Genomic DNA, 14,614 nt, shown 5'->3' with positions numbered 1-14,614 from the left:
AAACAAGTTGGCCAAAAATGCCATCATTTCAATGAATGGCCCTAAAACTCCCTTCACATGAAATTGCCAAATATCAAAGGTTTTGTGTCAAACATTTTCTCAGATATACCAATGTTCTCAGTTATTGCCCTTGGAGAGAGAGCGAGTTTCTGTCTATATTTATATATATAATTACAGGTTTCAGCCAGGAACACGGTTGTACTTGCATAATGATAAACGATGTATTTGTGTCAGATAGCAAGCCTTCGGGAATTCTGAACCATCAGTAAAGCCTAGCCCTGCTGCATCATGCATAATTTTCTTGAACAAACAATTTCTTTTTAAATGGCAATATCCCCACAAAGTTTGGTGTAGTTAGTATGATAGGCACCCTAAAAATATGCATCATTTAAAATGAGCATAAACTCTTCTGCACTTGTTTCTTTTCAGCTTTTGAACCTGAGTGTTATCTTCTAGTGGGATCTTTATTTTTCCATAACATTCATATTCCATTTACAGCTCAATAAGGCTAACTTGTAATATATCCAGTGAAACTATACCTGTATATGGACCAACTTAAATAAATATTAAACAAAAACTTCTTTCATGCCAAGCTTTGTAACTGTAGTAATGTAGAAAATAGGTTTTGTAATTGTGAGAGTTAATATGTAGAATAAATGTGTATATTTAACATTCAAAAGTTACAATAAAATGGTATGTTGGCTGATTTGGTGGTAGCAAAGTTTCATTCCGATCTTTTCTACATCTAATATACCGGAGAGCTACCCAAACTGAAAATGGCCAGAATCCAAATAACAATTGGTCCTTTTCATTTGGACCCATCATGTCACTGGTTTGAGGGAAGAAGGGATAGGGCTCCAAATATGTCATACCGGAACTTCACACTCTCGGAAAAAAGGGTTCTTTGGTGTGATTCCATTGAGGAACCCTTTTTAGTTCTTTTTGGAACCCTCCATCAAAGTTTTGAAGTGTAAAAGCTCCCAGGCAAAGAACCATTTTTTTCTGACAAAGAACCCTTTAACTAGATGGGGTTCTTTGTCATCTTCTGTGGAATCAGAGGGTTGCTTTAGGAACCATTTTTTTCTGGGAGTGCAGTGTCACCTGAAAGGTTGTCTGAACTCCACAAACGATTGGCTGAAACGGTTTCTTCCGTAGCCGAACAGGAAATCGCAAGGTTAGTCTGCGGTAGCCGCTGTTTTGACGGACTTTATAAGAATGATAAAAATCATTGTTAGTTTTTTGCGGATCGGGTTTCATTTTGTAGCTCGACCTTGTCAAAATGTTTTCATTTCGTTTAAAATGGAACGTAAATGATACCTTACTGAAATAATAATAGCCTGTCATCACAGAGACATCTTCTTTATGAACACCCCTTCCCCCTACACACACACACACACGCGCACACACAGATGCACACACGCACGCACACACACACAGATGCACACACGCACACACTCACGCACTCACACACACACACATGCAGGCACACACACACACACATACACACACACACGCACACACTCACACACACACACAGATGCACACACGCACACATAGATGCACACACGCCCACATAGATGCACACACTCACGCACTCACACACACATACACACACACACACATACACACACACACACATGCACTCACACACACACACACACGCGCACACTCACACACACACACACACGCGCACGCGCACACACGCGCACACACACACACACACACACACGCGCACACGCACGCACGCACGCACACACACACACACACGCACGCGCACGCGCACACACGCGCACACACACACTCACGCACGCACGCACGCACGCATGCACACACACACACGGTGTCAGTCTCGGCGCTGAGGGAGGCAGGGCTGATGAGAGCCCTGCTCTGGTTCTCATGCGTCACTTTACTGCTATCTGGGGCGTATTTACAGACAGTGAATTTAATGCACAGTAATTATTATTTTTATACCGTATACTTCCGCCGGCTTTCATTTTTCCAGTGAAACAGCTCCCCCCTGACCAAATGATTACCTCTGTGGTTCGTCGTGCACCTGTCTCCCCCCCCCCCCCCGTACCCTGGCAACGGCGCATTCGGCTGCGGGAGGAAGGCATTATCCCCGCCGACACCGCGCTGTCAGCCCACCGATCCTCCGCCGCGTTCCGTAAGCCTCGCACCTCTCCCCGTCACTGGGAAGAGCAAGCTTTCACTCCCTCACGGAAGAGCCCGGAAGATAACTGACGCGGTCAGGTTCTCAGCTGTGCGCCGTGTGCTAGGCCTGTGTATTCTACCTCCAAGAGGGCGACTAGGAAATTGGATTTGTACCGACTTGGAGAGAGAAAAAATATATAGAATATTTTGAGCATCAATTAGGCTACATGTTTTTGTTCTAAAATAAAATAAATAAAAGCAAAATTACCATTTCGCCTCAGTATGAATTGAAAAGCCATTTACTTTTACTGCACTCACTAGGTATTTATTTTGAAATAAAAGATAGGGTTCTAGAACAGTATAGGGTTCTAGTAGGGGTTGTAGTTAGGGTTCTCGAACAGTAATCTTTTGCAGTAGATTCTAAATTCAGACTGCCTTTTAGACCAGGAGATGGCTTAATCTTAAAGTCTGTCTTAAGACCGCTCCAAAATATATTAGAATGTTATGGAATGGAGTTCTAGAAAGGTTGATCCTGTAATGCACATGCCTAAAGATATGAAAGCATGTCTGGTGTATGAGTTCATATTACTCTTGAAAGACAAAGTGTCTTGAGTAGCCACTGAAAGTAGCTTGTAGCGATGAGTCTACAGACAAAAGAGAAAGCCAAGGGCTTGCTTCGACACGTGTGATTCACTTAACAGATTACGAGGGTATATTTAAGCTCCATCCCAACAGAATTTAAACTGTCTCATATCGGCGTCGCGAATCTTAAAGCTGTTTACAGTGGAGGTTTCCAACCTTGCAGCTGTCCAATCTTTAATTAAAAATCCTCATAACAATGAGTAAGAACTTTCTCTCTCTAATCATGTTAGCGGCAGAACTACTTGTGGAGTGCAGAGCATTAATTGCCAATTCGCAGAACAAATGCTCTTCTTTGGCAGAATTAGAAAGTTGACAGACGCCACTGCCACTCGTCATAGCATGCTAGTTGTCTAGCACGATAGCGTAGTGATCACAGCACAATAAGTAGACGAGTATTATGATTCATTACTCCACCGTTGTACTGATTTGTGTTGCGGTTAATGAGAGGGAAACTATAACCCTCTCTTTGTTTGTAAAATGCCCTAAAGTAGACCAGAGATGAACAAGTAAGACCAAAGCAAAGGGCATCGAATTGCACAGGTTCACAGGCTGCTTTGGATCTGAAACCGTTTTCATGGAATGGTGTAAAACGGGTGAAGATTCCAATAATACAAAGTGTTAAAAACGTATTTTTGCTGGCCTTGATTTTTAAGGTCATCTTTCAGAATGAGACCCGTTTCATTCAGTAGTGGGAAATGACAGGCATGGATTTCTAAGGAAATGAAATGCATTACTACAACCAAAAAGTTGTGAAGTGGTGTCTGAATAATTGTTGAAATTGGAGCTAATAAAAATATGCGTAATTATGCAGTTTATTTTCATGATTTGACCTGTTAGTCCATATGATCTGAGTAGTTTTTGCTGTTGACATTGTACTTTGGTGTCTAGTTCAAAAGTGTATATCTCTTTGAGTAGCGTTTTTCCACTGCAGATTGGTGGTTGGGTCATAGTGTTGTGGCTGTATTGCCTAATGTTGAAAAGGCGGTCTGACAAGTGTTTGCTGTCTGTGTTGTGAGTGTGTGGGAGAAGTGGAGTAGAGTAGTGACTAATTGTACTGGTGGGGCCAGGCTTACCTACATTTGCTCTTTCTGCGCCTTACTGACTGTCCAGAATCCTACACGTAAAGTCCAGAATGACGCATTCCTAGGGTCAAGTTCTTGAGGGATTTGGTGCCCACCAAAATGTTTTATTCATGGTAATACTGAGTCCCTTAACGATTCTCTGGAGCGGTAATGCCATCGCCTGTTTGTGTCAAATATTTTCTGTCCATTACGTTCGTGTTAAAATGGCTGTTGTGTAATTGTTATACAATGTATCGGGTCACCGAAAGGTTTATATACAAAATGTTACTTTTCCGAAGCACCAGCCAGAGAATTTACCGGAAGCATAAATAGGCTAACGGCCAGCATAATAAGCGTGTGCGGAGCTTGAGAAATCTGGAGTACAATTATCAGGTAAAACACGGCGGTTCGTGGCTGGCGGTAGGCTAGTGCGAGGTGGCAGTGGGAGAGAATGCAGTGGGGGGGGGGGGTGAGTGAGAGGAGTGAGAGAAAGGAGAGGAGAGGAGAGCAAAGCGAGAGACGAGGAGCAGCACTGCCTCCCTGACAGGCTGACCTGGTTTGGGGGACGCTGCGCTTGTTGCGCTAATCCGCTGAGCGAGCGGACAGATTACTGTCTGTTCCATATTGTCTGGGGGCGGGAGGAGGGAGGTAGCGGCGCTAAAAGGCTCAGCCGAGATCCACCGCTGCCGCGGAGGAAGACTCTTTATTTATTTATCCCGTTATTTATTCACACCCATACTGCATATAATATACCTAAAGAAGACGTCTTCCTCCCCGCATCCATTTATTTGTAGGCTGTACGTTTGAATGAGATGCATGGTAACAATATGAAACGTGTGGGAACGGCATCGATTAAATTAACTGGTTATAAATAGGCGACGTGACCGTACCTAGCATGAACAGCGCGGTACACACCTTAAACTGATCCAAAAGAATGCTGATAAACGCCTGGGGAAAATGCACTGGTCCAGTTCTGCCAGGAATGCACTAGCTAAAGTTCCACCAAATGCACGGTCATTAGATAGGTTGATTTTTAAATAAAATACAAGTTCACATACCGATTATTGAAGTTGTTTAAAGATTCTACACTTGAGTGACTGTTTATTTACCTCTCTTTTTTTTTTGTGGCGATAAGATCAAATAGAAACCGTTCTGGGCTCAGCCGCTCGATAACCCTCCGTTGCTCCTGACCGTTGGCGGTTGTTTTTGTTTGTTTTTTTTTTATTGTGTCTGTCTTGAATTTGCATCTCGGTGCCATTTTACGTCTCGAACCAAGGCTCCCTATTCCACTTGTGGGGATTTGCTACTGGAACACGAGGTTGCCGGAAGGTCAGTTTTCATTGGTTCTCGGCAGTGCTCTTCGTCACCGGGCTGCTATGTGCGAAACCCGACACCGGACGGGAGAGTTTTATGACATGCCAGAAATTGAATTTTCATAGATGCAGGAGTGTGTAATTGTTGTTGGTCGTAAGCACCGGACCCATTGCAAGATTAATGAGCTTCAGTTGTAGTCATATTTCAGCATGCGCAAGCCCGAATTGCAGCGACAATCATAACCATTAAGCCCATTGTTGTGTCTAATGTACTGTGTGCTCTTTTTGAAGGAACTGAAAAAGAGTAATGCGCCAAAAAAACTTTCGTGTAACATGGAAAATACTGTATATAAATCATGTTTTTATTGCGCAAAGTAACACTTTAAACCCCCGTTTCTCGAATCATGGTCCTCCAGGGATGAGAACTGCTGGTTTTCCACCCTCCCTGAGAGTCAGGTGCGAAGACAGTCTGTCCAATCAGTAGTAGGTACTAGTTGTTCAGGAAATGATCTGCGAGGAAAGAACCAGGGCTGGATTTGGATTGCAGGGCCAGATTTGAGGATCCCTGCTTGAAATGATAGATGGGAATTTATCCTAAAGTAACATCTACAAGCAACGAAAAGAAATGAGAAGTTGAGGTACGTTAAACGGGAACAATGCCAACGTCAAGCAAGGGCTCACATTGACCGTCTTAACCTTAACTTTGTTTTAATGCTGGCTTGTACACAGTTTAGGAGTGAGCAATCCTGCTCTTATTGTGTCTTTAGTCCAGAAGGATTCAGTTTCACCCACACACTTAATCACTAGCCTCCACTCCGGGCAGCTTTAATTAAACCCGTTTCACCGCTCGTAGAACAGATTGCGTGTTACTTAGAGAGCAGAAACGTTACAGACTGCCCCTTAAGGCCCTGAATTGAGCGGCCCTGGAGGCCGAATCTCTGCTTTACGATACATGGATGGCACTCTGGCGTTCTGGAGCAGCTCCTCAAAATGGTGGCGCTGGGAACGCGGGAGCCCGTTAAGGAATACGAATACGGTTTGATCTGGAACAATTTCACAGCGCCGCGAGCACGTTCGGTTCGACTCGACGCGTGCAATGAGTGTTTGATGGTGTTTATCCTAAACCGTTCGGCTAGAGAAGTGCGTTTTTTAGATTTGTTTTTGAATCGCGTAATTAGCAAGTAAAATATATTAACCTTGGGATGTGTTTAACGGTCTCCTTGTTCAGCGGGCTCTTTCGCTGGTGGAGAAATGTGGCAGTGATTAAGTTTAATGTTTACCAGAACAGTAGCATGGCAGCTTTTAGCATCTGTGCAGTATTGGTGCTTTGGACAACCGATGCTGTCACCTTTCATTATTAGCATTGGCGCTAACCGCATTGTTGCTGTTCGTTTGAATAAAGGGCCTGGTGTTGTCGATTTGGGACACGGTTGTGTTGAAAGGTGCGTATTTTGGCACATTCGCCCCACCCTGAGGACCCTGTACTGTATTTATGGGTAATGCTCTGCCTCTCTACCCGCTCAGCCTAGATGGCAGTTTCATGTCAAACGTGGGCCTTTAACTGCCAAATCTACAATGAAAAGAATTTTTGTGCCACTTGTTAAAACGAATTGAAATTCCTAGTTGTTTTGGCGATGTAGTCTCTCTCTCTGCTCACTACACCTCCAAATCTCTCTAAAAAAATCTTTATATGTAAATCTCATGAAACTGTGGGAGGAGATCATCAATGAGAATACAACCTTTATTGGCCATTTGGTCAGGTCCTTCCTGATGTCATCAAGGACCCTGAACCGATAGCTGGTCTGGTAATAAATTGAACTCCACCCATACATACCATAATAATGCCATTTGATGTTGTTTGCAGCCATTCACGAATTTGCTTTTACAGTCATTTTCACTTCATGTAGTGGAGTGGTGATTTGGAGAAGCTACTATACATAGTCCATCTTCTGTGAAAACGGTTACGAATTGCGATGACAAGACAAACGGAAAATTTGAACAAGGTTTTCTGGATAACTTTGTTTTTTTCAGCACACCATTACCAGCTTAAGGCTGTAAATATCCATGATTAAAAAAACTGAAAAAAACTGCCATTATTTGAATGAGCTGATTTCTGGCACAGATTCCAGGCTGAGCCGCGTAGCCTAAATCTGTTTTAAGGCAGGTAGAATAAAAAGCACATAAACCTGCGTCATTAAACATCTAATTTGGAGACCTTTCCCCAGAAGCACATTCATTCACCCTCAACAGACTGCTGCCTGGAGCCGGCTGCGGAGGTGCCATTAGGAACGAGGGAACTTGCTTGCATTCCCACCCCAAAGGGTTAACGGGAGAATTGTGCTCTTTAAAAATATATCCAATAGGTTTTTTTTATTTTTTTTTATTAGGGATGAAACTGCAAAATTTGCTGGAGACCATTTTTCACCCAAGCAAAATACGAAAAATAGAAAATTCCGCTCTCCCTCTGCTCCTCTTTCTCTTTCTCTCTCTCCCTCTCCCTCTCTCTCCTCTCTCTTCTGTGTGCTCCATGCATAAATGATTTCCATTTCTGAATTAATGAGGTTCTGCCGAATTGAGAAGCAAACGCACTCAGACACACACAGACTGACAAACACACACACATACACACACCGAGACTCACATACACACACACAGAGACTGACAAACACACCTACACACACACAGGCACACACACACACACACACACACACACACACACACACACACACACACACACACACACACACACTCGCATGCGGGTGCACCAGACTGACAAGACACACTGACTCACCCTGAGACTGAGTCACACGCACGCACATACACACACGCGCTGTTATTCAGCCCACCCTGGATAAATGATATTTCTATAAAACCTGATGCTTATGTACACGTCTATCCATGCCGAGGTGCTTCTGAAGCAAAGCCCATGCTGTACCTGTGTTTGCACCATAACAATGAATCACAGCACGACTGGAACCTGTGCTCCACCACGCAGCTCCTCCACGCAGCCTGTACTCCTCCACGCAGCTCCTCCACGGAGCCTGTGCTCCACCACGCAGCTCCTCCACGCAGCCTGTGCTCCTCCACGCAGCTCCTGCAGCCAGAGCCATTCATAGAGCTGCCGACGTCTCCTGCATCTCGAGCAGAAACCGTCACTGACGCTGTGGCTCCTTTTAGAGTCTTATTCCTGCTACAAACACACACACACACACGTACACACACGTACACACACGTACACACACGTACACACACGTACACACACGTACACACACATACACACACACGCACACACATACACGCACTCGTTCACACACACACGCACACACATACATACACACACACACTCGTTCACACACACACACACGCACGCACACACATACATACACTTACACGCACACGCATATACAAGCACACACTTAGACACACACACACACGTACACACGCTTACGCATGCAAGCACACGCATGCACACATTTTAATTCTTTATGTAGGTCCACATTTATAAAATAAAATGCGCACACGCAGGCATACACACAGAAACACGCACACACGCACACACGCACACACACACACACACACACACACACACACACACACACACACACACACACACACACACACAATCTGCCTCTTGGGTCAGCCCTCAGAGTTGGGCTTGGTCACCATGGTAACGCTGTGCGGTATATGTAAAGCAGAAGTGGGGTGGGGGACCTTTGGGACCGTCAGGGTGTTATGGACCCCCCCCCCCCCCCCCCCCCCTACTCCAGCCCCCAAAACCCACCCCCACCTCCAACCCCCCCTGGCCTTACTCTCCTACCTCTCCTCCTTTTCCCCTTCATTGTGTTTCTGAAGTGCACAGCACTGCTAGAGCCCATGACCAGCTTACCTGTGCATCCGTCCCCTGCTAAAGCACCGCTGTACACAATACATATCTATGGTAATCTATGTAGCCGCTAGGAGTAGCCGAGTTAAAATCTGCATATCTGTTGGGTCCTTTAGCTTTAGTTGGCCCTTAACCTTAATCGTCTCCTGCTTAGTCTAATCACCTAAGTCACTTTGGATACAAAGCGAAATAACAATAAACAATAACAATAATGTAACAATAATGTAACGTTACCATTACATTACATTAGATTACATGAATGGCATCTTATCCAGCAATGCTGGGTTAAGGGCCATGCTCAAGGGCCCAACGGCTGTGCGGGTCTTATTGTGGCTACACTGGGGATCGAACCACTGAACCACCGACCTTGCGGGTCCCGGACATGCACCTTAACCACTACGCTACAGGCTGCCACTTCCAGTGTTGAGGACTAGATTGGTCTCACCGTGGTGACTGGTGGAGTTAGGAGAACTTGGGACTGTTAGCAAAATGTGATTTCAACGTCCAGCTTTTTGTCGCAAGGGGAGAGAACAGTTCTTCCAAAAGCAGATCGGTGTCTAAGGACGTAGCGCATGGCTGTCCAACCGTATTCCAGGAGATCTACCATCCTGTAGGTTTCAGTCCAACACTAACAAAGCACGCCTCATTCAACATCTTGTCGACTTCTAATTAGTGGAATCGGTTGTGCCAAATTTGTGTTGAGATGAAAACCTGCGGACTGCAGATCTCCAGGAACAGGGTTGGGCAGCCCTGAGCTCTTCTCATGACGCGTCTCCCATCCACCCATCCTCCCATCCACCCGTCCTGGGTGTGAATACGTTTGTGTGTAAAATGTTTCGCGGGGGTGTTCGTGTCCCTGTGTCTATGGGTACGTCTGAGACGGAATTGTCTGCCCAAAACGGTCCGCCCCAACTCTGTTCTACACTCCCCCCCCATCTTCCTCTCTCGTTCCAATTTATCCTGCGGTGAATCAAACTAACAGATTCAGACAGCGCCATTTGTTTTCCTTCCATTATTTTTTATTTCTTGTTTTTTATTTTCTTTTCTTCTCCTATTTTTATTTTTATTTATTTTTTTTGTATTCCGTTTTATTTCGTTCTTGGGGAGAAACCAGTCGACGGTCAATAATCCGTTAAGTAGCATCGATCGAAACCATTTAGTTTCCTGGCCGGCTACTTAGGTTGTAAAGCTGATCAATGCTATTGAATGGGCACCACCAAGATAGGGGCATTGACTGCTGCTGCTCGCTGCGCAATCATATCATTTGTCTTCATTTGGCGTTCAATTATTCATCGTAATAGCCTCTGTCCGTGGGGTTCACACCAGCAGCCTCACCCCGCCGGGGTGAGGGGGGTCAGGCGCGAACGGAGCGCGTGCGGAAGCGGCCTCCGCTTCCGTCCTGTTGTCCGGACCGGCGGGGGTATCGACCCGAGGGGAGCGTTCCCATACCCGGCGGCCTGGGAGGGGGTCCGCCGCGGATAGCGCTACGAATACACGGCGTGTGAGTGTGTGTGTTTGTGTACACATGCATAGGTCTCTGTCTGTGTCTGTGTCTGTCTGTCTGTGTGTGAGTGTACACATGCATATGTCTGTGTGTGTGAGTGTGTGTGCGTCTGTGTTTGTGTGTGTACAAGTGTGTGAGTGTGTGTACACATGCATATGTCTATGTCTCTGTCTGTGTGTGTGTACACATGCATATGTCTGTGTGTGTGTGTGTGTGAGTGTGTGTGTGTGTGTCTGTGTTTGTGTGTGTACAAGTGTGTGAGTGTGTACACATGCATATGTCTGTGTCTGTGTCTGTCTGTGTGTACACACATGCATATGTCTGTGTGTGTGTGTGTGTGTGTGTGTGTGTGTGTGTACATATGCATGTGTACACATGCATATGTCTCTGTCTGTCTGTCTGTCTGTGTGTGTGTGTGTGTGTGTGTGTGTGTGTGTGTGTGTGTGTGTGTGTGTGTGTGTGTGTGTGTGTGTGTACACATGCATATGTCTGTCTGTGTTTGTGTGTGCACAAGTGCGTGTGTTTGTGCGTGTCTGTGGGTGTGTCTGTGTGTCCACATGCATATGTGTGTATGTGTGTGTGCGTACACATGCATATGTCTGTGTGTTGTCCTTGTGTTTACTCTGGCTACAATAGGTTGGATGCTGATCCCGTCGATAGTGTCGTATCTCAAATCCGCAAAGAAATTAGAGAACCCACCAGGCATGTATATGTGCTTATGGTACTAGGAGAATTCTTAAATAAACCACGCTTGTATCTATAACTGGCTCACATTATCCCAGTACTACTGCTGATGGTAGCTGCTCCAAAATGTCTTTGGGCTTGGTCAGAGAGACACTTGCACTCTAAAATGTATTCATGCTATTCAATTTTTAAAAATGTCGTTTATTTTATTTGATTGTTTAAGGTCATGGTAACACAAAAGCAAAACGCTGGTTGCTTGAGTTGCTATTGATTTGCTTGTTTAGCTTTTGGGTGGTAATCAGTCAATCAGTCAATCAATCATTGGAAGATTGTTCCGTAAGGTGGAAAGGCAATTTGAGCCTTTTCAGGAGGATTGCCTCCCACTGCCAGACCTGTGAACTGTGACTCAGAAAATTGTGACTGGGCATTTCCTGTGCGTTGTGACTGGGCCAACGGGGCCACGTCATTTGGCCGCTATTGTTGCCCTGGGATCATTTAGATTGACAGTAACATTTTACATTAATTTAGTTCATTTAAATGAATGGTTTAATTGTATTTACAGTAATTGATGGCGGTGCCAGTAAAGCACTAGGGTGCGTGTGCCTGTGTTTGGGCATTCCTTGGTCTTCCGCAGTAAGAGGGATGGCGCCATGTTGGCGTGTAGAACATGGCCGTCTGCAGTTACGGTCTTTTCCTGATCGCAGTCTTTTGTCCTCCCAAAGACGTTAAAAATGCAGTTTCTCTGTACCGAACTTACCCACCCCACCCCGCCCCGGCTCCTCCTCATCCTCCCCCCTGGTTTTATTACCCCAGGGTGCTTATTGCCCCTCCCCCCCCCCCATCACTCTCCTCCCTCTGTCGATTTCTTTATGTTTTTTTTTAGGAGGGCTGCTCGTATATCACGGTCCTGTCACCCGTGTCCTCCTGCTTCCTGTCTGTAGTACCCTGGGCCCTTTCTCCAGGGGGGGGCGGGGGGCCTCCTATTAACACCTGCTGCCCCCCCCCCCCCCCCCCCCACACACACACACACAGTGTGCTAAGCGGTGGTCTACCATCAGTTCAAATCTGAATACCTCCATCACTAACCCCTCTGGTCTGATTCAATCAGGTTCTGGAAACACATGTCCCCTTTGGGTTAGGCAAGAGCGGTCGTCTGCCAGGCGGAGGGTTGCCGGTTCGATCCCCCCCCCCCCCCTCCCTGGGTGTGTCGGTGTCCCTGAGCGAGACACCTAACCCCCAATTGCTCCCGACGAGCTGATTGGTACCTTGCACGGGTGAGCGGGTGAATGAGAGGCATCAATTGTAAAGCGCTTTGGATAAAAGCGCTATATAAATGCAGTCCATTTACCATTTACCCATTGAAGCGCGATGAAAGGCGGACTTGTTGTACCTGCAGACGATCCGACTGAAACAGTCGGGCGGTTCTGTCGCGCTAAGAGCCGGTCCTGACCGGTACGACCGGGGGAGAGGCGTTCTGATCTCCCGCACGCGCTCCGTATTGTGCTCGCTGTCGAGAGGTGACTCTCGGCGTCGCGTAAGTGCGCCCTTCTCCAGACCGCACGGAGGCCTTATGGTGCTTGACGTCTTGTTCTCCGGAGAGGGTCACACTCAGCCGGAGCTGGAGAGCGCTCCAGCGCCGCGGCTACGCTACGCTACGCTAGCGCAGGCTAGCCAACGGGAAGCTGACGAACAACACTTCTGTTTTTTTATTTTTATTTTTTAATCTAAGTGGGCCTCATCCCATCCTGGTTTTAGTCATTGGTTGAGGAAGTGAAGGTTTGGCACAGAGGTGCACGTCCGGATTGTTCCGTAGTCCTGGGTTTTACCCCTCCCCTCTCTCTCCCCCCATCCCATCCCACCACCAGGTCTTGCTTTTTACCCATCAGCTCCTCTTCCTCCAGGTACTTTCATTTCTTTCTCTACATTTCTCCCCTGTGCTCCCTCTGCTCTTGGTGTTGTTCTCTCTTTCTCTCTCCCCCTGCTCTCTCTCTCTCCCCCTGCTCTCTCTCTCTCTCTCCCCCTGCTCTCTCTCTCTCTCCCCCTGCTCTCTCTCTCTCTCTCTCTCCCTGCTCCCTATCTCTCTCTCTCTCTCCCCCTCCGCTCTCTCTCTCACAATCTCTCTCAATCTCAGCCACAGAGCAAAAGTGGAGAGAAATCCCTCGGTGGGTCGGACAGATTAAACCGCCTCTCTCGGTTTCCCCTTCTCCCTCCCCCTCTCTCTCTCTCTCTCTCTCTCTCTCACTCTGTCCCTCTTTCTCTCCCTCCCCCTCGTCCCTCCTCTCTCTCTCCTTCCCCCTCTCCCTCTCTCTGTTGAGGACTCTGAGGTAAAAGCCGAGCGGATTACGGGAGTAGTTTAATCTGTCCGACCCGCACGTTTCTCTCCGATTTGCGTTGTTGCTGCCGGGGTGGGGCGGGAGGTGGGGGTCTGAATCGGGTCAGAAAGTCTCGTGCCCACGGTAGCTGTAGTAATGTCCGCTCTCGTGTTTAGGCAGGTTTGTGCGATTAGATTAAACTTGGCTCTGTAAGTGGGTGCTGAGTATGTACTTCCTGAAAAAGATACATATACACAGTGTGTGTGTGTGTGTGTGTGTGTCTCTCTTTCTCTTTCTCTTTCGCTCTCTCTCTTTCTCGTTCTCTTTGTCTCAATCTATGTGTACACGCACACACACACGCACACACACACACACACGCACAGTCAGGCTTCAGCTCTGTTCAGGGGTGGATGGCTTTGCGGGTCCCGTGGTCCCCCCGTGCTCTTGCCCGGACAGGGGGGGTGACCCTGGTCCAGGTGGGTCCCCCTGCAGGTTAATGCCACTGCGTCGCGTTCACACGGCGACCAGGCCAGACGAGCAGCCCCAGCTCACCGGAGCCCTGTCAGCCGTCACTGTAACAGGCTTTCAGTGCAGCCTGAGACAGCGGGGGACTCAGCCTCCGCGCCACGCTCCTGACCTCCTCTCCGTCTGTGCTCCTCTCCCCGACTCGCTCCTCTCCCCGAACCGTTCCTCTCCCCCAAACCGCTCTTCTCCCCGACTCGCTCCTCTCCCCGACTCGCTCCTTTCCCCGACTCGCTCCTCTCCCCCAAACCGCTCCTCTCCTCTCCCCCAAACCGCTCCTCTCCTGTCCCCCAAACCGCTCCTCTCCTCTCCCCCAAACCGCTCCTCTCCTCTCCCCCAAACCGCTCCTCTCCTCTCCCCCAAACCGCTCCTCTCCTCTCCCCCAAACCGCTCCTCTCCTCTCCCCCGACTCGCTCCTCTCCCCTACACCGCTCCTCTCCTCTCCCCCAAACCGCTCCTCTCCTCTCCCCCAAACCGCTCCTCTCCTCTCCCCGACTTGCACCTCTCCCTGACCCACCTGGCCAGCCATAAACAAGAGCGGG

General features: G+C 47.5%; 1 protein-coding gene across 6 annotated transcripts in view; it reads left to right on the top strand.

The window, feature by feature from the left end:
• Positions 1 to 14,614, top strand: part of ssbp4 (single stranded DNA binding protein 4) — a 99,256-nt gene that overhangs the window by 43,769 nt on the left and 40,873 nt on the right. The window lies entirely within an intron of this gene.

Source organism: Conger conger, chromosome 4 (assembly GCF_963514075.1).
Source record: "Conger conger chromosome 4, fConCon1.1, whole genome shotgun sequence".
NCBI classification, from domain to species: domain Eukaryota; kingdom Metazoa; phylum Chordata; class Actinopteri; order Anguilliformes; family Congridae; genus Conger; species Conger conger.
Note: the sequence above shows the minus strand (reverse complement) of the source record. Positions and strands in the feature narration are given on the sequence as shown.